The sequence below is a fragment of the Bombus affinis genome, chromosome 11 (genome assembly GCF_024516045.1).
Source record: "Bombus affinis isolate iyBomAffi1 chromosome 11, iyBomAffi1.2, whole genome shotgun sequence".
In the NCBI taxonomy this organism is placed as follows: Eukaryota; Metazoa; Arthropoda; class Insecta; order Hymenoptera; family Apidae; genus Bombus; species Bombus affinis.
In genome coordinates, this window is record NC_066354.1 from 9,087,425 (window position 1) to 9,111,170 (window position 23,746).

General features: G+C 40.6%; 1 protein-coding gene and 1 long non-coding RNA gene across 5 annotated transcripts in view; one reads left to right on the forward strand and one right to left on the reverse strand.

The window, feature by feature from the left end:
* LOC126921658 (uncharacterized) overlaps positions 1–23,746 on the forward strand; it is a 570,126-nt gene that overhangs the window by 197,838 nt on the left and 348,542 nt on the right. The window lies entirely within an intron of this gene.
* The window catches only part of LOC126921690 (uncharacterized), a 123,300-nt gene that overhangs the window by 98,948 nt on the left and 606 nt on the right, over positions 1–23,746 (reverse strand). The window lies entirely within an intron of this gene.

The following is a 23,746-nucleotide window of genomic DNA, read 5'->3' on the forward strand; positions in this document are numbered from 1 at the left end:
TATCATCCGGCCCTTGTTTAATTAAAAACGATTTTCCGTACCCACGTGCACGTAGAATCGTACACGCAGAAAGGACTGCAAATCACAAAATCGAAATTAACTTAAAAAATACTCTAATCGCGTTACTTTCGAAACAGGAAGAGCATTAAGTCCGCCAGAATAAACAAGCCAACCAACGAACGAGTTTATTACTCGATCCAACAATTTCTCAAAAATGTCTGCGAGACACGAAACCAAAATCCATTCGAAAAACACTTTAACTTTTCACAAATTTCCCAATATATCTCGAAATATCGTTCGGCTCGAGGAGCCTTAAAAACAGGCAGAGTATTAACTGTCGGAATAAACAAGACACTCGGTTCAGTTCGCTCTTGTCATTTTTTCCCGAGCATCGCTCAGTCAGTTGCCAGCGAAACGGACATCCAATTGATTCGCATTTTCCGCATGGAGGTTGATCCCATCATCGAGCTCGCATTGTCATGCGAACAGTTGCACGATGCCAGAAGGGACGCTGAAAGATGGCTGGTTATGCACCACCGGATAAGGATATCCGGATATAGAACATTCTGTAAACGAGTTTCATGTATTTACATTGCCGCTGCCATTATTCGTTTATCTATCGATCCTTGAGAGCATCTCAAGGGAGTATAGCGAGCGACCATGGGGCATGCTGGTTATTCGCGGCCGATCGATCGGCGTAATTGAACGAGATCAACGGCTGCCAGAAGCATATCGCTATTTTTTTCCTGGTTCGTTATCGGTTCGTTCCAATATACCGGCTGGAATCGATCGAACCGACCATTTCGTTCGCGATTCGCGTTTTCATGTTAGTCTGATTTTGATACTATGTTACGTTTATTCTTTTTCTATTTTTCTTTTCTTTGTGTGTGTGTGTGTATGTGTGAATGTGTGACGCAATCGATAAGCTGGAATCGAACGGCGTATTGTGAAAAAAGATAAGGTTCAAGTTGGAGAAATTTCGTCATTTGTTTAAAAATAATGATAAATGATGAGAATTGAGTTAAATCGGCTTCTGGTATGTTACAGTTTGGTATCTAGAATGGTTTAACATTCCTACACTTTTATAAAAATCTAATGGAATCATTATTAATACGTATGATCTCTTGTTTCAATTTTATACTAAAAATATTCTTAGAACGTTAGAACTTGAAGCGTTCTTTTATTTTTTGAAATAAGAGTGAGATATCTTCATGTTTGATAAATTACTCTGAATTCTACGTTCGTAATTATAAAAGAAACCTAAGTCGAAAGCTTAGAAAATGCAAGTTTATCGCTGTTACTTCCTCTAGTCTACATTCTCTATGATAAAGTGAAACAATTTTCGAAAAACAGTTATAAAGAAAACATTGTCGCCATTAAAAATATTGTCTAGTACGTATACGAAAATATTTCACAATAAAGATCTATAATAACATTTTCGTAATTATATGTTTAAGATGTAGTTATTGTCGAAGTAGTTTAATTAGCTTAATTACATTGTCGTATAATATATTCCGATCGCTATACCGTCGGTTTGTCGGGTCCTCGAAAAGTTTGTATCTTATACATCTGCAGGAAGTTCTCTCGTATTTACCTGCGTTTCCACGTCTTCGCCACATTTATCGATCGTAATTTCTCTTTTTCACTTCCGCCACGGCGAAGACTTGAAAGCGAATCGCTCAAATCATCGAAGTTAATAGCAAAATTTCGACTTCGCTTTTCTTTTCTTCAAATTCAAACTCAACCATTTGAATAGTTTATTCCAAAGCACTAAATAGAAATCTTGGAATGACAAATCACTAGAAATGGCTCGAATACTACCGATTATGATTACGAGAGATAAATTTGTTATGACAAATTCTAAGGCCAATTTCGACTTATCCTAACTAAAAAATCTTCCAACCGGAGCCTGCAAAATTGAGCCAAAGAAGCATCTCTAATAACTGACAATTTACCATTCAACCAAGAAGACTTCCGATAAAACCTCTTTACCCAACCTTCCCTCTCTCTTACAAAATACCAAAAAACCTCTGCAAAACGACTCTCTAGCGGTCCCTTTCGAATTTCCAAAATCTTTCACTGGCTCGTCCATCCATAATTCCGGCGCTTCTTTCCCTTTTGCCCACCCCCGGTTTAAGGAGCCGGTAGAAGCGTCGTAACATATTCGGAGCGGCACACTGAAGGACGAAATAGGGAGATACGTTTCCGGGCGGCGGTTCTGGAATGTCGAATGTCCTGCGCCGAAGTTCGCCGCACTTACAGGCAACGACTCGTGTGTCCAGCTATCTATCGCGAGGAGCGGGAAGCGGCGGACGACGAGTGGTACCTCTAGGAAGCTTAGCTGTCCTGGCGTACAATGTAGCAATCGCAGCGGACCGTGGGGCTGGGCACGTGTAATTAAATGCAATCAGGGAACAGAGTGCTCCGAATTGCCAGCGTTTAGCCCTCACTCTCTGCCCTCTCGGCCGCGCGCTCCTCTCTCCTCTTTCCCTCTTACGTTTTCCGCGCACATAAACGTTCCGGGGCGGCTCGTTCGCTCGCTCGCTTGCTCGCATATAGACGGTTGGGTGCTGTCTATTCGGCATTTCATCTCCCCGCTAAGCTCTGGAAAGAGCGAAGTTGAAAGGCTTTCAATTCGATAAAACGCTTTCAGCAAACTTCAGTTCGGAGCAATTAACGGAAATTAATTCTCGTTTCTTTTTCCACCGCCGCTTCTTCTGCATCTTCGAATCACCCCCTCCCCTTCCCATCTCGCCTCGCCCTTTTTCTATCCCTTCTTCCCTCCCCCCCTCCGCCTCACGCTTTTACCTTCTTTCAAACTGGTTCGATTCGATCCTTTGGATTTTCTTCGCGCGATTTACCTCTCGACGACGAATTCTGACGCGATTCACACGGCGCGTCCGCCGAGGGTGGCGATTCGTCGACCCTGGTGGAAAACCAGGGCTCCTCTTCTCCTCGTGGTCGAACGGTGAACGCTGTAAATTCGCGGAATTCGCCGAGATTTCGAGTCGATTGAACGTGTTCAATGGGAGCTCAGTCGGTCGAGAACGATCGCGAGTAATTAATAATTTACGCGCAACGAGGAAAATCGAAGCGGGTCGTGCTATGTCTCTCTGGTATGGCTTGTTCGTGTCGCTAGTTAGAAACGAAAGATACAATTATTAGCAGGAACGAGGGACAAGGGGAGCGATAATGCTGAGAAATTTGTATTTATTTCTTAATCACACCTCGAATCTGTTCGTATTATTGCTGTTAGTCTTACGAATAGTAGCGTGTCTGAGGAAATGTAGATTTTCTTATCTTCTTTAATCATTTCCATTCGTATCGACCGAATTAACTAAACCTCTGAAATACACAATATTTTCTTAAATATCAGATAACGAATCTTCATTGCGCTATAACCATCCGAATTATTGATTTATCGATTAATTATGTTACATAGTAATGGAGAAAGTGAGATGCAGCTATTAACCGCAATTTCCATTGTATGTAGAATAAAGGATCAAAGAAGATATAACTGGAAACATATTGCAACATCAAATACTATTTTCATTAGAGGCAAGAAACAATGAAATCTTTAGTGATGTCATTAGATACAGAATACCATGGAAGGCAAATTTTCAAATATTCAAATATTCATTTCAAATATTCGACAGGGAAGAATTGTTAGAAATAACTGAAAATGTCCAATATTTGTTCGGATGGTAATGAAACACGTATAAGGTAGTCTTTAAGAAGAGCCCAGCAAGGTGTTTTCAATTGCCCAAAAGGCAGCTCCACCACGATGGATTATGTTTATGAAGCGAACGCGACCTATTCGAAGGAAACTCCCCTGTGTTGTAGCGAAACAGCTTCGCTGTGTTCGTATCCCCGCGTTAAAGGGTTACTTTAAAACCTAGCTGGCTGTTGCTCTGATAATCATTACATCGAAGTATATTAAAACAGGATACTTCGAACTTGGGTAATTGCAGTTTCATTTGTTGTTCCCACGAACGTCGCCGTGTGCGGCTCGTTTTGTGAACGTCACTTAGCAATTCGTTTGGTTATTCGTCTATTTCGTAACGGAAGTCAAGTAGAACATCTGCGAGTCAACGATTAAGAAAACTGTTTATCCAAATCATAGCAATCACGACCAAACGCCTGTATATGTTCAAAGATTAGCAACGAACTCTAAAATCACGTGCCATTATTTCCATTAGCATCACTCAAGACGTCTTCGAAGATAAAATGAGCGCGTGGCCATGTAACATCTCGTCGCTGGTGCTTGAGTACTATTCGTTGGAATTGAAGCGAGCGAACAAGAAGGCTAGCCTGTTCTCGAGAAAAAGAACAAACGCTTCAGGTATTTCCGCGAGACTTTTCGCGGAGGACCATTATCCTCGCTTTTTGCCCATTTATCGCGATGCTGTCGCGTTTCCAGCATGCGCGAGGAACAATGAACGCGGCGAGAGAAACGTTCTTCCGTGCAGTCCCCTGTTTTCTGGCTTGTAGAGTTCTGCAAGACTACGATCGATCGGAGAGGACATCGATCGGCGAACCATAGCCCATTCTCTCTGCCCGATGCATCGTTCTTCGTCGTAGCTCGATAATCGTAGCAGAGCAACAACAACAGTTTCTTCACGCTTTAGATCCGGCGATTTAAGCGAGACCTCGATCGTCTCTGGAAGTCGGGAAACGAAAGGGATGAGCGAGCACCGTTTTCGCAACAATAAAGCCACGCTTTCTTCGTGAAATGGACAGAGAGAAGGGAAAGCTTGAAACGGGGCGAGGAGAAAGACAGGCGTTCCACTAAGCAAAACAAAAGCGAACCGAAAATCACGGGCGGCAAGAGGGGCAGCGAGGTCTCGAATCCTCGACAGGAAAAGCGCAGACAAAAGGGTTTAGAGGCGGCCTATAATTCAGGGTTGATGGTTGGATGGACGAAAGGAATGGAGGAACGGCGTTGCACGCTTCGAGGTGAAGAGGGGTTGGAAGGGAGAATTACGAGGTCACTTCCGGTGGCGCCTGCACGAGCTTCCGTTTCCGGTCGTGCTACGCTGCCCCTCCCGCTTTTACTCCACCGATGTCTTCCTCTTCTCTCCACCGTGTGCCTACTATTCCTGCCGCCCCATTTTATAACCCCTTTTTCATTCTGCTTCTCCACGATTCTTTCTCCCGTTCTCTGTCTCACCTCTTTGTCTCGCTTGTCCCTTCCACCGCACCCCTATGTATATGTCCATTCTCTACCGACTTCTTCCCCGAAACCCACTGACTTCCTCTATCCCCTTTCATCTCCTCCGCACTCACGAATCCCGCCTTAACGCGATGGTCCTGCATTTACACGCGGTGCAACCGAGGCTGTAGGACGCTCGGCGCAAGCAAACTTCGCACAATGGCGTAACTTGCCTATTACTATCGCGTGCCCGTGCCTTGGTCATACCTTATCGCCTCTACTTCGCCCTTAGCCACTTGCAACCACTCTCTCCCACCTCCTAGTTCGCCATCATCCTGTTCTATTATGCAGAAGCCCTGGCGCAGAGCAGATAAATGGGGGAGAGAGGAGACGCGCGGCTTTTCGGCACTGGCCCCAGCACGCGCGTTCGTACATCTATAATATAAACGTGTACTAAGGTGTTTGGAATGGTGTAGTTGATAGTATGCGAGTCGGCAAGTTCCTCGGTGGGGTGCGCAGGTGACTCTATTCGAGCGTAAATTCCTCGTCGTTAGACTCGGGGGCCAATAACACGACCGATCAGGGACATCGGCTGCATCGGCCTGCGACACGGCAAGAATGTGGATTACCCGGCTGGTGATTAGAAATCGACGACTGGCCTGGTTGCGCGAATTTATCGCGTCTCGGCCGATTGAACCCGCTGCTTCGATTTAACGCGAGTATCCCCCACCGGTAAAACAGCTTACTCGAGGGGAAATTATGTCTCTGTGTAATTGGAAATTAAGCGAATCGCTGGTGCGGTGAATATCGTTCGTTCGAAAACATTGTAGTCTCCAACGGTGTACTGGAGTGCATTCTTTTTCTTTGTCAGAATTATCATTGGGCATGATTCCGTTCTTCGATTCTTTGTTCTTTATTTATCGGTATCCTTTTGTTTAAGAATTTCTATCTTTAGTTTTTGTTATACGATTCTTCTTCTTATGCTTATTATCGAATTCTTATACCAAACAATTTGTTTTCTCTATGTTCGAAAACAACAACTGTACGATGCGCTCTGCATTTTCATCTTCGAAATTAAAATCTATTCTTCGTTGAAATTATATTTTCCTTTCCTTATATTACCTAACAAAAGTTCTTTAGCATAACGTAGCGTAATCTCGTGATCCAACTGAAATACTCGGTTCTCAATTACCGTCGATTGATCGAAACATCATTCGTTTCACTGTCAAAGAATCAGCGTCAATCGAAACCAACGTTGCTTGACTATAATCCCAAACGGATACAAACATCCTATCTCACTGACCGTTCGTAAACACACGGGAATCACGCAGCGGATAATTTTCGCGCTAATTGTCGAGAACAGACCTTGCATAGGAAATTTTTAACAACACTCGCGGAGTAGAGGGTCAGAGTTAGTTGATACAATGTCAAAACCGCTGTAACTTTAAAACCAGGTCAAATAAGACAAACGTTCGCGGGAATAATTTTTTCCTCTCGTTTCACAAGCGCGACGAAAAACTTCACGTTTGCGCTCGTTTGTATACGTTTGCACGAGACGCGTCTCTTTCCCTCCGTATCCGTTTCCGGCGACTCCTCTTCTGCGTTAGGCAGGAAGTCGGTTAAAAACGCGACGAAAATTGAAATTTTATTTCGTCGGACCCCGCGCTTCGCGATGAAAGCACGACGATGGAACGCACGACCAAGCAAACGCTCATTGTTCTATCGCGAATCCGCGCGTATTTTCGGCGCGGCTGCCCTCTTCGTGTATGCTCTACGAACGAGAAACGACGCGACGCGGCGTCACGACGTGTGCCACGACGCCGTGCACAAATTGCGCCCGACTATTTGCATCGTGACCCACTTACCCCGAGATACGTTCCCGTTATTCGAGGCAGCGTTTCCTACGCAATGCCAGTGGAAAAAGCGCGGTCAAAACCGGCCATTCTACTTTTGTTCTCCCCTTTCTCTTTTCTTCCCTTTTCTTTTACTCTTTTCATTCCCTCTCTGTGCAGGTTTCCTTCTTTTTGCCTCTTCCACCTTTTGCCTCTTTTTCCCTCGTGGGATGTCACGCGTTTCTTCTTCCCCCACCACAGATTCCAGGATAGAAGTGGGAAATTTTTACGTGAGCAATTATTTCGCGGACGCTCGTATCGCGGCCGCGCAGCAACGCCGGATTGTAAATTACCAGAGATTTTTCGGGCTTTTTCCGGATCACGTTATAATTAATTCGGCGCGCTGCCCGGCCACGCTGATAAATTTCAACGTGATTAGGTACGTAATGTACGTTCTTCGCGCGGCTACGTCGAATTCGCGGTAATTAATGCGCCACCGATGCTTGTATTTCATTTCGCGCCACCGGTAAGGGGTGAGACTGCAAGGGTGCACACAGCTGGTTATAAAAATTTGGTCACGCTTTCGGCGTAAATATTTGTTATCGTTGATGGGCCGTTCTTATTCAGCCGCGTCGATATATACGCGTTTCGCAAGCCTGTTCTCGTGCACTGTTCTGATATTTAGTACGTACTAAACTATACCATATTCCACGGATCTGCGCGCCGACGTATACACCAGGCCATGTATGTGTTTGCATAGGATTTGGAAGTAACGTTGTATAATGTGTAATCGTAAAAGAGGTGGAGAGCTTTTTTTTTGTTAAATTTTCGGAACATGGATTTCGTGGAAATAAAACGTTGGACGAAGGAAATACGTTTTATATTTTGGATAGCAGAATTGCATTTAGGATTGATTACATTAGAATTTCTCTCTCTGTTCTACACGTCGGTTTTGCGTATGTGGAACCATTTTTTATGGAATGCCTTGCAGCGAATAGGAGCTCGATAAGAGAAGAGCGTTTTTGTCTTAAATCGACGTCGTTTGTCGCGGATTATTTAGATGCTTTTCCGCGTTTATGACGAATCTGCTTCACATTCAATTTCAATGCACTTAGCCAATGTTATTTAGTCTAGCAATCGATCTATCGCGAGACTTTACGACGAAGAAACATCTGGATAATCGCACGATTTATACAGAACAATATTTGGTCCTCAAATTTTTATTTTTTTTTTATATATTTTCCAATCTGACTTCCAGTATCCTAAATATACTGTAATCCTATCTGAAACACAAGCGCGCTAAGTAATCTTATTGACAATTCGATTCTTAGGCCTGAAACCAAAATGTCCGCTCCTTTTCTTTTCTCGTATCCTTCTTTCTTCGTTCTTTTCCTCATTCCAATGGCAGAAACGAAAGAAAAATTAAAAAATACGCGTAGTTAGCCGTGTGTTTTTTCTTACGCGAAAGTCGTTAACAGCGGCGTTACGTTCGTGATTCGCGTATAACGAACGATCGTAATTACGGTTAACCCGCTAGGCAATTTCCACGGTTACAGTGACCGTGAAACGACTATTGGTCCTGCAGGGGCCGTTCGTACCGCTGAAATTACGATTAGGCCAATCGACTTCGTTCGCGCGTTTGCAGAAGCGGCCGCGCCATTGCTGCGGAATCCGGTCTTGATTCGTTTGCACGGCCAAGTTAATTACCGAACTGCAAAGCGACGGCACGTCTGAAACAGACGAGACGAGCTCGCTGTTTATTCGTACGGAACAAAGTGACCGGAAAGGTCTAAACTGTTTACGAGGCTTTCTTCGTCAAACGTTTAATTTCATCCGTTCTTTAAGACGCCGGAGGAATTGTTCCATTTTATTTCAGACGTCGTTTAATTTATCAGATATTTTAGTGCGAAACATTTGCCAGATATAATTGTTCAAGAACAATGCTCCTCAACAAAAATTTTGTTTGCTGTATTCTTTTTGTCTGACAATTTGAGAAGTTGAAATTGTATACGATTCAAGTAGCAGAAACGAAGATTTTTTATGAAAACGACGATCAAGTTTGCCGTTTGCATTTTCTAGCGTTTGAACGTTATTGGTTTTTCAGTTTCATTAAGAGGCGCCATAAATGATAAGAAATGTAGACATTTATTTGTACGTTATACTTTCATTGTTACCGTTCATTTCAATTACTCAATTAAGTAATAGTACATCGCGTAGAAAAATTACGTTAGTTAAATTTTTGGCATCCCCGAGAATTTTTATTAAAAATGCTGTTTCATAAACTTGCTCGAAAGTTCATTCGGCCGCTTACTTTCCGCTTTTCACTTTCCGCTATTGCGATGAAACTTGCACGAATATTAAACAACGCTTTAATACTTCTTTCCAATATGATACTTACCAGAGAAGACGGATATTAAGTTAAGAAGAGGCATTCGTTCTATCAAAGAAGACGATTAAAGTCGACTCGCGACTTTCCAGTCGCGACTGATACTGACTTTATCCACTGGAGATACGTGATCGTAGAAAGTTTCTGTTATTCAAATGCAATTCACTTGAATTAATATTATTTGCTCAATTTGATCGTGCAATAAAACAGTTCCAGGTAAACTATCAGTCGTTGATCGCGTTACCGTTTGCTTTACGAGACTGCGGAGTTTTAACTCTTTACTCGATCGCGCTAAAACTTCCACCTAAATTGCTATACCATGTATAGCGTAGTATAGGCGAATATATAGCGTAATCGCCTAGTTTATGACACTGTTGCGCTCCAACTTTTTAACAGCACGGAGTTAGATCGTGCTTACGAGTTTAAATGAATATGGGAATTCCATCACGCGACCATTCTATCCAAAACCCTAAACGAACAGTGTAATTGGTTTATTGCGTTACCGCTGTTTAATGTTAGATATTCTGCTTGAATTTTTTAAACAAAGTGTAGCTCATTTTTATATTAATATCGAGAGCGAAGTGGGATTAAAACACTAACCTTTTTCAACGAACTGTAATTTAACCAAGTTTTAAACGAATAGAGGAGTTAGGTGATCGTACAATCTCTTGTTCACGCTATTGCACTTGAACTTTAAGCGAACGTTAGTCTATTATATTGTCGCTTGCTTCGCGCGGTTTCTGCACGTTAATCTGTTTATCCAATTTTCAGGCAACCAACGAAGTTAAGTATATCAAGAACGAGTATTTTATTTGTTCAAACTTTTCATTTATTTGGTTAGAACGATTTGAAGGTATGACGTAATGCATAGAGAAGATAACGCATAATGCTCGCAAAAAGCAACATTTTTTTCATTGATATATAGATTCATAACGTATTAATCCTGATACGAATATCGCCGGATATAGAAATTTAATTTGGTCTGTCTTTCAAAGTCAGTAGGTATGGTATATGAAATATGATAATAGAGGTGACTTCTGGGAAACGACTCATCATAAATGGAGACTTTTCTAAATGTTTGTAATTTCTTTTCGCGGAAACGTCAGATCCAAATTAAAATGGAAAATAGTACGCTTTTATGACAAACTGGAATAAACATCTAACTTATGCTGTACAAGATTACTTTGCGGATTCCTCTCGAGAGAATATCTTTCGCTAATTTTAATTTGTACTACATGCTCCTATCTAAACTAGACCACTTAATTATCTTTTATAATATTATGCTCTTATATGAAAACTTGAAAACTCTGGAAAGTACAGCTTTGGAAGAGAACTCCACGCAACGTATTTATCCTCCGGTTGCCGCTTAATTTACATACAAAAATTTCGTATCGTCGTAATTAGAGATGACAATTAAGTAGCTAGTTTCAAATGAAATATTATCATTACATCAACATAATATTCAACCTTTGTTAAGGCGTCAGCAATAGTTAGTTTTAAATCTGGTTGCGGACATGATTTTCTCGCTATCTTTCACTTTTATACCTACATTTGTTTTAATTTCATTTATAGCCAGGAGAACCAACTTCCTAGCGTTAACGAACAATTTTCAAGTTGTGCAATTGTATTATTTATCGTTGCACTGTGGATTTACATGTTGATTAGATGTGTTGTATATCTGTCACGATGAGCAAACATCAACTGTTTTAGTATGTGTAGTGATGTTTGAAGCATGGGCGTGGCTATTGTGTTCACTGTTATAGGAAATGACGCATAATTTGACACCAATTTATCGAAACCAAGCAGCTTTGCATTTTCACCAACAATTAACAAACAACAATTTTTCTTACAGGCTAGAGAAAACATCGATCTTGAAAGGATCAACTAACGACATCAACTTATCCCTCACCGTTTAATCCATTCATCAATCCATGTTGCCCGGTACACCAAGATTTTACCAAGCTTCCAAACAATTTCAAACTTTTGATTAGAAAGAAGAAGAGAAAAATTGATAGCCTCTAACAGCATGCTTCGTGCTCAACGCGTCGATTCGATTATCCAACGGAGCACCTCTCGGCCGGCCGAAAATAACCGGCGTGGTCAACCTTTTGAATCGAACGGCGTTCGCGTCGAAAATTCGCAAAACGCGGCGCGCGCACAACCGAGCGGAACCGCTTGTAAAATTCTAAATGCGGACGGTGAGTTTGTGAGGTCGTCAGACGCGGCGGAGGTGGCACGGGTCAGGTCGGATTACGCGTGGCCGCGCTTTCTTTTGCCCGCGTTCCGCGCGCGATTCGAAAGAAGGTCGGCGGGCTCGTTTCCGACGACGCGCATCCACGTGAATTACGTATTCGGCGAATAGAAAAGCCCGCTTTTGGCACGTTGCCAAGGAATGCAGACGCGGTTACGGTTACGCGCCGGGACCTATCGTAACAACTCTAAACCGCTGTTCGAGGAAAAAGAAACGAGGAATAATGAGTCATAGTTCGTTCGTGGTTCATCGAGTGGTTTTTAAACGAAAGAGGACTCGTACTTTGTTTCTGGAATTTGAAATAGCAATTAGTAGACTGATAGGAATTCGATCTGACAAATTTAAACAAGAATTATGTTTTCGGCTATTGATTGGTTGGTAAATTAGAATAAGAATGGGATGATGTTAAAACGAAGATTTAACCGTTCCATTTTTATGCTAGTTTTTTATTATTTACACGCCATTGTATTTATTCTACCATTTACGCAGTGATCGATTAAGTTTTAGTATATTATATTTCGTATCATTTGGTAGCACTTTCATGAAATTGTTGGTATCTTCTGGTGATATGTTTGGTGTTTATAAAAGCGACACAATATTAAGGATTGATTGAAATAGAATATTGATTGAAAAGAATATTTCCCATTCATAGACTTACTGGATTCATAAGGCAAGTACGCGTTTCTAATTAAATTTGATACTTTGTAAATAATTTCAATTTGAAGCAAGTTTTATTTTATTTTCTGTGAAAAACGCATACACTTCGGTGCAATGTAAAATTGGCCGGTCATTTAGAATGCAATATCACAATGTTAAGCTCGGTTCACTATCATTCTTACGGCCGACAGGTGGAGAAATAGCGAAAGCTCGCTAGGAAAATAGTCGGCTATCCTTCAGCGTCAGCAATAGTGGACCATAATATCTATACCGGGGTGAGTTGGTGTGATATATTGTTGCCCTAGACGGACGTTAACTTGACGGGAGGAACGTAGATTGTCTTGGTTTGACAGCCGATAACTTTCCAAAATTGTTTCTAAAGATACAACGGACCGGGCACCTTCGAAGCCGACAGAATGAATTGCTCGACGACGTTTGAGATGAGCCTCGATAATGGCGTTTCAAAACCATCGATCTCGGACTTTGCCAACAGGGTTGATAGAACGTTGATGAACAGAGCGATTCTTTCGTTAGCTCGACGGAAATACGATTGATAATGTTGGAATTCCATCGTACATCATGTTTCTAATGCTTTAACGTAACGGCGCTGTTGAAATTTTATAGAGAAGTTTGTCTTTCCATTCGTTGGATTTAAGTCAGTGAAATTGAACTTTTTCGTTCGATGTAGAAACTTTTTAAACTTGAAAGTTGTATCATAATGTTTATGCTACCAATCTGAAATCCCTACTGTAAGAACATCGATGTGACATGATATTATTTATAAAATAAAATTCACATTTTTCATTCACAATTAGATATTCCAATTACAAATCATATCTCTCTATATAGTAACGAGATATTAGTTTCTCATAAAATAGAAACCCAAATTTTAACCAAGTTCCATCTTCTTGATCATGTAACATTATTTTCTTAAATTTGATCAAAATATAAGACAGTCGTTATCAAGATATATAATTCCTTATTTATACATGTCAAAGTTCTTGAAAAAGTAGAAATGGATTTGTTAAAACAAAAGCAATTCAAAAAGGAAATTCAAAGCCAGTAGCGGAATTAGCAGCTTAATCTTTCACTAGTTCAGCAACATCATCGCTTCTTCTTCCCTTGCTCTGAAACAAGAAGTCATTCAACGCCATTTCCGAGTTCATATCTCAAGCTATACCGTTGTCATTCGCGCGTTAATTGGAGTTCTTTCAATATACAGCTCAGTCTGAGATGCCAATAAACGTGCGCACGTGACAAATGGTCGCTCAAAACACGAATTGGTAATGGGTAGTTGCTATGTTGCTTGACGGAGACCGGTGAAATAGCGAAAGCTGCGCAAGAAAATAGTCGACCATTCGTCAGCGAACGGCGATCGTGGACCATAATATACCGGGTCGGCAGATAAGTTACTGCGAGGGACAAGCATTAATTTGGGGCTGAGTTGGCGCGCGAGACGGCATGCCACGTCGAGCCACACCGAGGGCTCTCGGTGTGTGCGCTTCAGGACCTGTCCCTCGAGGCTATTCCGTCCCGCTAACGGATAGCCGGTGCCCTTAGACGAATCGATCCTTCTTAGTTGCAGCGCCAACCTCGCCACGAGAAAGACCGATTCGAAGTCGGGAGACGACCTCCTTCGACGACGAAAAACAAACATTCGATTCATTCCTCTTTCACAGTTGTCCTACGGCTTCGAAACGTCGAGCTTGGAACTGTGGCACTTTCAGCAGGAAACGACTCGAGAAACGTCTCGCTTCGCTGATCGACGTGGTTGCTCTCGATACCTCCGCGCCGATGCGCCTTTGCGCTTGGGAATTTTCGATTTCTTCTCGAGAAGGCGTTTCGCTTTGAAAGTTAATGCGAGACGAATTGATAGGTCACTGTTCTGGGAAATAATGGCAAAAACTTTTCGGAATTTCAATAACGCCACGACACGTTAGACGCAATTATCGTGGATTTTATTATCATTTACCTCAAAGGAACGACTCTAAATCGGTAAGATCGCTATTATATAGACTATCTTACGTACGTTAACACGAAAAATTCTAAATGAATTTTTGTATCTCGTCCGAGACATGATTTTCTACTTTATTCGCGAGGACAACGAGATCTAACAATATGCCTTATTTCTCGAAGTTTGAAATTCCAGTAGCGAGGAAAGAGTCGAAAAGGAATGAAAAGAGTAGGAATGGCATTCCCCTTTTACCATTCCCAAAATCACGAGGCAAGGCACGGACTTTTGACCGGGCAAGTAGTGTCGGAGCACGGTGGCGAACACGAAGGGGGAAGAAAGAGCAATTCAACGCTCCTCTCTTCCGAGTGTTCGGCACGACCCTGAAACTCTGGCAGTCACGCAAGCACGCGGAACGCCGGTAGGTATATTCCTGCCCCGGCGTTCCTTCGAAGTCCCGTAGTACTGGGAGGGTTCTAACGATGCTACGGAATTTTAATTCGATTTGTACCAGGGAGATCCCCGCGAGAGCGAAGCCACGCCGTCTACTAGCAGGCGTAGAATCAGAATCCCTCTCGTATTCTTCGTGCAATAAATCCTCGCGCGATGTAACCCAATTACTTCTAGTCGTGGCGTGTTCGCGTGCACGGAGGGTACATCGTCCTCTCACTTCCGATACGGAACCGACTACCAGCCTTTTATCAACGCGTTAATTGGAAAAGGGTGCAACTTCGCAGAAAAGTTACATCGTATCGACGACTTGCGAAGAAACTAGGAGATAGCGTACTTGTACTATATTCAACTTATGATAGTAACATTCGTAGCAGGTAGATAGAATGTTCTTTTAATTTATGGTATCGTGGTTTTTGATTTGCTGATTTGTTTGTAATGCAAGTCGCGTTTCATGTTTTCTTCCGATCGATTTAATGGATCAGGTGATTGGTAATTCAGCGTTCTTCGGTTTGTATATTAGCTGGAAATGAACAGTGTTTGTTGGAATTCATTCTCTTTCATTAAGCGATAAATATCTTAACCATCCATTATATAGGGAAGATTTACTTAGCGAAACAACTGAATTATATCTCGAATATAATTCCCTTAGTCACGTTTAATCTATAATTTGTGGATCCTATTCCTAAACGTACAAATAAAATCGCCCGCGATAATAGGATTTTTGTTTGAAAACGAAACGCAGATTGACCTACTTTAAGTTGTATCCCCGTGAAGCTAACATAGGCAAAGCGGCGTTATTTTAATTGGTGACTTGTTGCGAATCATTTGTGTAAATTTACTTTTATTTACTTTTTCCTGCAATCAGGAATCGTTTCTATGAAACGCTGGCAATTATTTTAATTATTAATCTGCAGAAAAACTGCATTAGCTTCTGTTAACCAAATACTCTGTGTGGCAAACTTCCATTCCAGGATTTATTCCTAGGAATGGAGCGCTTTGCCTTTACTCGACTTAATTCCTAGCTGGATTGTATCAAGCTGGGGGACGGCTGAATGGTTTAAATCTACCGAAACAAACGTTACCCTCGTGATGAACGTCGAGAGTTTTTATCTCGACGAACTTGCTCCTTGCACGTCTTATCTGGGATTATTTCTTCTGTTACGGCTATTTCCGTGGGGATCTGCATAACCTGGTTGACAGATAATTTATACGTTCCCAAGTATTGCTCTTATTTTCTTTTGGTTTCTTCTACTAATCGTAAAGAGTACATTTACATTCGATTAAGGACGTTATTATGATAACGATAGGTTTCCTCAAGATGGGCAATTTTGATTACAAACGATGTAGTAAATACTGTGGATCGAGTAGATGAAGCTGTATGAACATCATAGAAGGAAGACGCAATAAGTCACATTTTTCATATTTTACAGAAAAACGTGTGATAGTTTTAAAGTTGTTTTTCTGTAATTTTCGTATTCTTCGTATTCTAAGGCAGTGATTTATAGAATTATTTCGTTCTATCGTATGAAAAAATGCAATATCTATTTCCAGCTGTTAGGTTGGAATGCAGCGTGCACAAACGGATCATATGACGTCATGTGTTCATAACATACTCCACTTTATTAATTCCAAAACCATCACGAAACGGTATACTATGAATTCAGTGTACAAACACGTCTTGCAAACAATCAACTTAACAAGTGTAACCAATCGAATGAAACGTACGTATCGATTCATCGAATAAACTCATCCCTCTTCTCTATACAAATTTCTGATACAAGATTCGCCACAATTGGCCTCGTAAATATCTAATTATTCAAGCATCGCGCGTTGGTGTCCGACTAATTTCATGCCGACGAGGAACGCGTCAACCGGCTGATAAGCCTGCGATAATTACTCAAACACCAACACTGAAAACGTCAAGCGTCGAGCAACGAAACCGATGAAAAAAACAACAGGGATGATTCGAGACAGGCGGATTAAAAATTCCATTTTCGAGCCAGGGGAAGGGACAAGTTCAAGCGCGGAGCATCTCATTAAAACAGTTCGATGGACGGGACGCGCGATGACGAAAGGATTAACGTGGCAGAAGCTCGAGGGAGGCCGGAATGACAGTAATAACAGAGCCGTCCGTCAAAACCGAAGTTCCACGGACATGCTCGATAATCCAACGAGCCACGGTAACACCGGATGATCTGTCAGCTAGTTTTCCACCATCTCCCGCCCCAGGTCGACCTTCTCGAGAATCACAGCGAAGCTCTGGGAAATTTCGAAAACGACCGACCCTCCCGTCGACCAATTTTATTTTTCGCCCAGCGCGATAACGCACACGGGGGTTGGCTCGACTTTTCGACGTCATTTGGCACGGCCTGATAGGAAATGGAAACACAGTCGAAGGGGCTTCGACTGTCGATAATTCTCGGTGGTAACTGGCCGATTTCGAGGGGCATTTTGGCAGAGTGCGTGATTTCGATCCGATTGCTCGAAGGTGGAGCTGATCGCTGATACGTATGGTTAATTTATTGAGCGAAGACGCTTATTTTCAGCTTGTTTGTTTTAATAGAATTCACGATGCTTCAAATATCTTTTTGATTTTCTTGTTCTTGTAAGTATGGAACTTTCTGAAAATGGGAATCTTTTGAAGACGAAATATCAATGAAAAGAATCTTTTTCAAAATTCTCGGATCTTCTTTCATAACCATAATGTGTAAAGTAAGATTCGATTATATCGATTGACTGGAAAAAGCGGAGAATTAGAAAAAAGAATTGCGAATTACATGAACGTAATATGTCGGATGAATACAACGTTGGTTTCCAATAAAAATGCTTCTGAATTACGTTCAATCTTTAATTCTTAATTCTAAGTTCAAGTATACACAACGGAACAATTATTCTCGAATTTCTTGTTTAAGGGAAATTTCAAGCAATCACGGAGAGAAAATCTTTCTTTTGAAAACTCTCGGCTATACAATCGTCATATTTCGACTTCCGGATACATAGCAACGTGCGGGAGGTTGTTATAGACTTCGCTTAACATCTCGTACACGCAATATACGTGGAATAACATGTACCACTATTATCTCCATCTCATGCAAAGTTTTCTTCGTGGAACTGGTTACGTGGAGCAACTCAAATTAGACTTATCCGTGCTGCATCATCAACTCGTAGATGATGCATTAAGTTACTGCATTCGGTACAATAGGCCATGATACACGGGCAACTGTGCGTAAATGGGAAATTGCGAAGCGGAAAGTTTACTGCGCGCCGCATTGACTCACAGTTGACGAAACTGCATATTTATTTGTGTACCGGACGAAATTAAGAGCAATATAGCTACTTTCACGCCCTCTTCTCGGATAAATGGCTCTTACTTGTGAAAACGGTAAAAATATAACGGTAAAATGTAACAAGCAATTTGCTATATAGGGAGATGGATTTTTTTTGTGTTAATTATCTAACAACTGGTATTTTTAGTTTATTCATGCAGAGAAAAAAGTTTGTGGACTAATAATAGTAATCTTGATTGTATTGTAAATGTGCATTACCTAACAGAAGTAGAATGGTATATTAATAAAACATAATAGACAATAAAATAAAATAAGTCGAAAATACAGATAAATACAGATAAATATATAGGTATATGCGTATAGATAAAACCAAATAGAAGTAGGTTTTCAAGCTCATTCTCTAGGCTTTAAAATACTTGGAACTTTTGATTTTTAGATATAAAGTAAAATATATTTCTATTCTTGTTGACAATGAGATATGCCTTGTACAAACCTTACTATCTACTTTGAAAACATCTTAAATGTGTAGTATGCCAACTTTAATCACAAATGTTCTCTATATGTTTTCAAATTCTTCAGATATCTACGATCTGAGAATTCTGACGTCAAACCGCAAATGAATTTATCATAATATCATGTATCATGATTGCACAACGAACAAATGCATACAGAACGGTTCTTACCGAGGTTCGATGATTCAATTTTAAGGGCATTTTACAGGGAGCCGCGCTTTAACCAGCTAATATTAACACCATATTTCAGCGGATAACGAGAGAACGCGCGCCGTTTAACGCGTGCTCCGTCTACACGCAATGCGTAACAACGGCGATTTCTCTCAAAACCTCTCAACGTACGTCAGCGAAAATTTCTGGTAATAGTCCGGTAAGCCCTTTTCGGTGGGCGCACGATATTCCAATGGATTTTCGCAACGTTCCATGCTTGCCGATTCACGTGAATGCCCGGCATAAGCCACGTGGGCTTAACAAAATGATCCACGATGAATGAAACGCTATTTTATCTATAGAGCGGTTGGTCGAATATGTCGATTCGGAGCCAAAAAGATATCGTTGAATCCACGCCAGAAATTTCGTGACGGAATCTTGCGGTCGTGACGTTTTTCTAGAAATAAATATGTACGTGTATTATGTGTGCGTGTTCAAGTATGTGCGAGCATCATCCTGCCATTTCATACGTTTTGGCTCGGTCGCCATTATATGACGTCGAATCGCGATACATATTTGAATTTCCATTCTGATCTATTCACTACACTGACCATTTACTCGGCTTGATGCTTCGTATATAGAATTCTCCCGTGCTCTCTCTCTCTCTCTCTCTCTTCTTCTCTCGTTGTGTATTTTTTACTTTGATTACCAATTTTGATAATATCCGTGAGCATAGTGCCAATATCCGTATGCAAAATACAGAACGAGGATTATACGTTTTTCACGAAACGAATGTATGAATTTTCTGTCAACGAACAGATATGTGGAAAATATTACGGGAAAAAGTCGATAAACCCTAGAAATATTGTAGATTATTTAAAATTCCAATTATCGTGGTCTGTTAATTCTGTGGAAATCGCAGTTCTACATCTTCCATAACAAATATATTTGAGTATAGTGAGGTAATTAATTAATGTAGTTTTAATAATTAAAAATATCTAAAAATTAGGTTATTTACAGTGAAACATCATGATTGAGGTATGATGAAACAAATTTAGAATTGAGTAATGATGAGGTAGGGTATACAAATTTCATGTCAGCCAGGTATTAGGTTAAAGTAAGCAAAGGTAATATCTTCTCTTTCGTTTCATTCTTTTTTCACTGCCCATTACACCATATGTCTACTTTTTCTTCCCCCAGCTACTATTCTCCTTCAACTTTCCCTCCCTTTTTTGCCTCTCCTCTTTCGACAATCCTATTTCTTCGTTCTTTTCCTCCTTTTCGTTTTCTTTCGTTTCTTCTCCCTCCCCATTCCAATTTTGGCAATTGTTCCGAATAAATTTAATTTTGATGTCTAATAATTTCGCATGGTAAACGTTATATTTAATCTGCAGAAAATTGTACATTCTGCCAAACTATGAACGAGGAAACAAAAGTTGAGGTCATCTGAATACGCCAAAGCACAAGCCAAAGAAAACACGCGCGCTATCTTCGAAGCTCCGATTTCTTCATGAAAATATCGAGGAATGTTGCATTATATTCCGTTAATTTTAAAAAGGTCATCCACTTCTTACTTCCTCTTTCTCGCCCCTTTCCATATACATGATATTAATCTGCATTAATTCAATATCGTGATTCACTTATACGTTAGAATGGAATGCTGATGATACAGCGGGGTAATTTCCTTTTTTTTATCTGACGGCGTTTCGCAAAATGAATATTATATTTGGAAGAATACGATGCTCGCCTACTCCATGTCGGTATAAGAAGCGCATAGAATATTTTAATTAAATCCGAGCCCTCAGAGAATCTCGGCAAAAGGAAAGAAAGTACATATAGCGGGAGTATACTGCCTTGAGGAGATTTATTACCGTACTTGGAAAGACTAAAACGCGACCGAGTAAATAGCGAGGAACGTGGAGTTTATCCGATGCTGTTAAAAATTCTTTAAGCATCTCCCTCGGCCAGGTATATCTAACGTTCGAGAATTAATTAAAAAGATGTGCCTTTATCGCAATTATCAAGATGTTGCGAAACACGAAATAAATATCCACGATTAATATTTTTTATGGATTAAACAATGAATCACGAAGACGAGTTACTTATAAAAGCTTTAATTTACATACTATTGCAAACATATCTGTGTGAACATCATCCAGTAAGAATGTATATCTTATAAAAATGAATTATGCTAAATAAAGCTCTACTAGCCGTTTCTTCTAAACATAATCAATCGTTGTTCTTTATTTTCGTCCCGATAAATAAATAAGCATGGTCGCGTAGGCGAGCACGCAGCAACACTTAATTTTCTCGGATAAAGACCAAGACTTTACGAGCGTTTTATCCAGCTTACCCGGAACCGTTGATTATCCCTGTGCAAGGGACGTAAAATGAATCTAACTCAAATGGATTTCTACTTGAACTAGACAACGCAATTATTTGTAATCGCAACAATGTAATTACTTGACATAAGTTATTGGAACGTGCGGTTGCAAATCACTCGCAGAGAGAATCCGTTGGCAACTATTTGCGGATCTATTGAGAATTTGGATCCGTAGATACGAATTGCCGCTATGCATGCCGTACAACCATCTCGCTGTTTCGTATCAAACTGATTCGCCGAGCTTTCTCGCGTTCTCTACTAAAAATATCGACGGATGTATCGGTTACAAAACACGAAGCAAAGAAGCTCGGTGCGAATAGTCACGACACGTTAGCAAGGGGGGCCTGGAATTAATGATCCAATGGGATCTCGTTAACATCGCCAGCAAAATTGTTATTAAATCGAGCGGCTTTGTTTGAATCCGCGGCTGCAGTTAATTAGGTGAGCGAGACAAATGGCGTTGTGCCTTTTCCTCACTTTGTAAATCCGTTGGCGGTTACTCTCGAAATTCGAAGTGTCATCTGCGCGTACCAAAGTGGCCTACGTGTATTTTACAAAAAGTCCGGAGAACAACCGACCACGGCAAAAAGAGACGATTCCTGTGGCGCCATTTCAACGATTTACAGCACCGCTTTTCTACGGTCGTTATGCTCCTAACTGTTCGTCGATCGTAATTTTCCCGGCTAATGTGCTTAACCATCGTCAACTCCTGCCTCCATATCGGCGTGTCTTGTCAATCATATTAAAAATAGAACTGCCTACTTCCGATTGTTATTTATTTTTCCTTCAGAATCACGGCGCGGCGTAAGCTTGTTCATTGAAATAAATTTTCATATGCTCGTATCTTCCGACCAAGTTAAACATTTCTTAGTAAAGAAAAATTAAAAAAGGCTGCAGCGAATCTAGTGAATGTAGGGGAAACGAATCGAAAGTTCCTTTTTCGATCCTTTTTATTATCATTTCTCAATAGTAAATTTGTAATTTATTTTACTTTGACGTACACGCGGTTGCTTTCTCCCCCAGCCATTTGTATCCGATAAAATATGCTGCTTTGCTCGGATGTTTAATGAACGATCTTGCGAATATTGAAAGAGCATATTTAGTCGACGGAGCATGTTTTACGTTTAATCTATAATCTACACGCATTATGCGGTCTAACGTTCCCATCTTGTTATACTCGCAATTTCTAAATAGAGAACATTTAGATATCTTCTTAACTACATGCGACATCAGAACGTAACTTTTGGTATTGCCATATCCTTCAATCTCGTTTTACCACGCATGCTTTATGATTCACCCAATTATAATCCGCGATCATAAAACACGACCACGTAGCTTGACTTTTACAACTCGTGTTTTATTCGGAGAAAAGAAAACGAGACCTGATCTGCGATTGCTCAGTCTGGACGGTAGTGTTCAAATAACGTGTCCACTAAAAAGTACCAAGCGTACTATGTACATCATTTCGTAAGGAGGCATAAACGTTAAATTTACTTTAAATTAGAACGATTTGTTTTCCAAGCAATGACTGTTGGGAATAAGTAGGTCGAGATCAGTGAAAACAAGGAATATCAGTGGACCAGACGGAAATATAGAAGCTGGCTTGATTTCCGTTTCTTTCGCGATGAAAATTGTGCGCGGGCGCAAAGAAACATCGAAGACAGGTGAAGCAATAACATGCGGAGCAGTAACAGGCTGGAGCAACGTCCAGCAGCTAACGTTGGCGGGAAAACAAAACGTGCAGATAATTCCCGGCTGAAATTATTTACACAGGGAATAACGAAAATTCTGCGGCCACGTTGACAATTAACAGAAGCTCTACGTCAAATAGATTTGTTTTTTCACGGCCATTAGTAAGGTTACACCGGAACATTTCCCTTAATCCGTGTTTACGGAGGGTCGAGGCTGCGGTATATCCGTTCCTCTCTATATCTCTCCGTTAAGAAACGAGAAGCTTACCAGACGCTGCATTTTTTTGTAAACGAGCCGGGATAATGGTGCAAACCGCAAGTAAGGAACCACGCTAAAATGTTGCACCTTACACCTTACACCTTACGCCGACAGCGTGCGATAACATTCCTGGTATGGTAACAAATTCGTCCAAGCTTTATTTGCATAGCTACCGTGCTACCGATGTATCTCGAAATTAATGACTGGTTTCCGTGTTATACTTGTTGCGTTTGCAAAATTCGGTGTGATATTTATAACGAAAATCGATCAATTCTCTGGAATCCATCATTGTTCTAAATATGTTGATTATAGTTTAGTCGAGAGCAAAGTAGTAACTGACTCTATAATCTGCATTTATTATGTATCTGTGTAATCTGTATGTACATATGTATTGAAATAGATTTGTGCCACGATTATAATAGCCTAAGCATCTTTCTTACATATATAATAAGTAAAAGATTTAATTACTGTGATACAATACATATAACAGAAAATTAAGAAGTCTAATTGTAGTAATGATCGAGATAAGGTTATGTTACATAGAAAAATGCTTGTACAAGTAGACTATAACGATAGAAATGCAATTATTTAACAATTAAAAATAATACTTTCAGTAGAAGTTACGTATATCGAGTTTCATAGAAAGATTTCCAATTATATTCCGCCATTTTATAACTCTGTCACTTTTAGTTATACTACAATATTAATGGTGAATATAAGAAACATTATAAACTCACAATGGTATGATACATTGCAAATTCGTGCATTACAGATTCTTCGTT